Source organism: Arachis hypogaea, chromosome 11, assembly GCF_003086295.3.
Source record: "Arachis hypogaea cultivar Tifrunner chromosome 11, arahy.Tifrunner.gnm2.J5K5, whole genome shotgun sequence".
NCBI lineage: Eukaryota > Viridiplantae > Streptophyta > Magnoliopsida > Fabales > Fabaceae > Arachis > Arachis hypogaea.
The window spans coordinates 36,867,471-36,871,630 of NC_092046.1; positions in this window are offsets into that span (position 1 = coordinate 36,867,471).

Consider the following 4,160-nt stretch of genomic DNA (forward strand, 5'->3'; position numbering starts at 1 on the left):
TTTTCACAACTCCAGTGCAACTAACCAGCAAGTGCACTGGGTCATCCAAGTAATACCTTACGTAAGTAAGGGTCGATCCCACGGAGATTGCCGGCTTGAAGCGAACTATGGTTATCTTGTAAATCTTAGTCAGAAGATTAGTGATAAAAAAGATTTTGTTTATGAAAAGTAAATAACATGAAATGAATGATACTTGTGATTCAGTAATGAGGAACATGTTGAGGTTCCGGAGATGCTCTGTCGTCTGAATCTCTGCTTTTCTACTGTCTTCTTCTCCAAACACGCATGGCTTCCTTTCATGGCAAACTGTATGTTGGTGGATCACCGTTTTCAATGGCTACTATTCGTCCTCTCAGTGAAAATGGTCCAGGTACGGTTTCTGTACGGCTAATCAACTGTCAGATCTCTCGTCTTGGATGAAAAATCCCAGGCACAGCTACCGCACGGCTAATCATCTGTCGGTTCTTACTTGTGTCGGAATAAGATCTCTCTATCCTTTTGCACACTGTCACTGCGCCCAACATTCGTGAGTTTGAAGCTCGTCACAGTCATTCTGTCCCAAATCCTACTCAGAATACCACAGACAAGGTTTAGACTTTCCGGATCTCAGGAATGCTGCCAATTGGTTCTAGCCTCTATCACGAAGGTTCTAATCTCATGGATTCGAATGCTCTGTTTTCAGGAGAGGCAAGTCAAATCCGTGGATCAGATACCCAAGTGATACGCACTCAAGCTGTCGCCCAATGACTACGTTGAGCTTAAATAGAATGGGAGTGGCTGTCAAGCACACGTTCATAAAGTTGAGAATAATGATGAGTGTCACGGATCATCATATTCTTTATATTGAAGTACGAGTGAGTATCTTAGAATAGAATCAAGCGTGATCGAAAAGAAAACAATAGTAATTGCATTAATCCATTGAGACATAGCAGAGCTCCTCACCCCCCACCTATGGGTTTAGAGACTCATGCCGTAGAAGATATAATATGAGATGTAAAATGTCATCAGTTTTAAAATGAATCCCTAAAAGTAGTTTTTATACTAAACTAGTAACTTAGGTTTACAGAAAATGAGTAACTAAGTGCAGATAGTGCAGAAATTCACTTCCGGGGTCCACTTGGTGAGTGTTTAGGCCGAGCTTTGAATCTTTCACGTGCATAGGCCATTATTGGAGTTAAACACTAGCTTGGGTGCCAGTTTGGGCGTTTAACTCCAGTTCTGGTGCCAGTTCTTGCGTTTTATGCCAGAAAAGGGTATCTGGCTGGAGTTTAAACGCCAGTTTGGGCCATCAAATCTCGAGCAAAGCATGGACTATTAAACATTGCTAGAAAGCCAAGATGTCTACTTTTCAACTCAATTGAGAGTGCACCAATTGGGCTTCTGTAGCTCCAGAAAATTCACTTTGAGTGCAGGAGGGTCAGAATCCAACAGCATATGCAGTCCTTTCTCAGCCTCTGAATCAGATTTTTGCTCAGGTCCCTCAATTTCAGTCAGAAAATACCTGAAATTATAGAAAAACACACAAACTCATAGTAAAGTCTAGAAATGTTATTTTTTGCATAAAAACTAATAAAAATATAATAAAAAGTAACTAAACCATGCTAAAAACTACCTAAAAATAATGCCAAAAAGCGTATAAAATATCCGCTCATCAATAACGAAATAAATTGATTAATTTCTGGATAAACACCTGGTTAACCAGATTAAAATATTACGGGGATGGTGGTTCGTCCTGTTCGTGATGAGAAGGGTGGTTTCATCTCACTCACATAATAATGAGATTGAGTAGTTAATGAATGAATGTGGTTATGTTAGGTTGTATTTTTCGAAACTGAATGGAATTGTGAATTGATTTAAAATATGATATTGATTTCTTGCCTAGCATGGCTGATGGTATCATCCCGCTTGCTTAGTGCGTAAATTACTATGTAAGGATGGTGGTTTATCCCGCCCGTGGTGAGGACGGTAGTATTATCCTGCTCACGTGATAAAATAATTGGTAATTAATAAAATATTAGGGTTAATAAATCTAAATTTGATAAATTGATAACACGGGGTTAATGAGTATAATAAAACTTATGAAATTGCTAAAAGACATTGATGTTGACTGTTTATTGCCTGAATGATTGGATTGGCAAGGACAAAGGTTTGTCCTACTTGCGTGGTAAGGTCTGGGTGTTATCCCACTTGCGTGTTGATTTGATAATTGTTTTGAGCAAGGACAGTGGTATAATCCCGTTTGCTCAGAGCGTATACTACTATGCGGGGATGGTGATTTTGTTCCGCTTGCGATGAGGTCGGTTGTGCTATCCCACTCACGAGAAAATAAAATTATTTACTTAATAGAGAGTTGGGGTTAAAGAACATAATAACTTATGAAACTAATTTAAGTCGGTGATTATGACAAATTGTGGTCCGAATGACCAAAGTGACAAGGTCTAGGTATTATTCCGATTGTGTACTGATGTGATATTTGTTCTGGGTAAGGTCAGTGGTCTTATTCCGCTTGTTCGTGTATGTTAACTAAATACTTATTGTGGCAAGGACGGTGGTGGTATCCCACTTGTTTGTGGTTACGGTATCGTTGTGGAGATGGTGGTTTTGTTTCACCTATGGTGAGGATGGTGACGCTATCCCACTCATGATTAGAAAAGTTGAAGATGAAGAATTCTCTCTCTTGTGTTGTGATTATGATTGATGTTGTGACGACGGTGGTTTCATCCCACTCACAGATAGACAAGTTGAGGATGAAGGATTCCTTCTCTTGTTGTGATTTGGATGTGGGGAAGTGAAAAGACACTCTCCTTCGTATTAATCTCCCTGAGTTAAGGGAAGGTTGAAAGACACTCTCCTTCGTATTATTTTCCACATCTCTCTCTGGTTGCAAGGTAGAAAGGCACACTCCTTCGATGTGGAAAGGCACACACCTTCGTAATTCCTCCAAGAGAAAGTAGAAAGGCGCTCTCCTTCATTTATATTCCTCTTGGGGATACGCAACCGAGAGACATTGTCTGGTTAGCTACCAGTTGTGTTAGATTTTGACAATTTAACCGACACGTGAGCTCGTGGCTAGTAGGGTAGACATGCATCATGTGCATTTGTTTGCAATTGTTTGAATGTGCATATTTGTTTGAGTTTGCTTAACTGTATATTTCTGTTTAATTGCTAATTGAAATACTTGCCATACTTGTTCTCTTATTCTCTACTTGTGTTTGCTTTCTACTGCTTATTATTTGTGTGTGATTTCACTGTTGAGACATGAGACTTGGAATTAATGATGATTATGACTATGGGAATAAATGAGATCGGTGGTAGTTCAGAAAATGCTAAACATAGCGAATTAACCCCATATTGATTAATATTTGTGATTAAAATTACTGAACTGAATGCTAGACCGAACAATTGTGGTATTAGGATTTGGATAGTAATATATTGGAAATGATTGAAATTAGAGGTAGATATGAAATTGAGATTTAGTAACTTAACCCTGTTTGGATTAAAAAGAATCCTAGGTTTGAAAACTGTGAGTTGGGAGACTAGGATTGCCTAGCGGGTTCATGTAGTTTTACATAGTCTCTATTTGGAACTATTACCCTACTGGAACCTTCGGGTTCTCACCCATTGTGGAATTTCTGTTTTCCAGATACAGGATGTGACGCATCTCGCTGAGAGTACGGGACTCGTGGTGAATCGAAGAAGACTTTATTTTTGAAGTTTATTCTGTACTTAGCATATTTCTCCACTGTTGAACATGTAATTGTATACTTTCTTTTTAGAGGTTTTATTTGGAGAAACATGATTTGATTTGTACTCTTTCGATTTGTATTATGTTCTAGCCGGCCTTTTTTTCGTAGCTTTTGTTTCTGTATACGACGTTCGCTTGTGTTAACGTGGCTCGAGTGGGATTAACGGTTGTATTTTGTTTAAAAATTTTTCTTCACAGGCTCCTAGTTAAACTATATTTCTTCAAAATAATATGTCTGTATCTTTGTTTTTAGGTGTCGTAATGCCTCGTCACCTTTGACTTATGACTGTAGTGTAAGACCTTGTGTGGTAGGGTGTTACATTGTAGGTGGCAGGGCCACACGATTGACATGTGCTATGGCAAACATGGGTACCCGCTAGGCTATCCTCGGTACCCAGGCAAGCCAAGCTTCAAC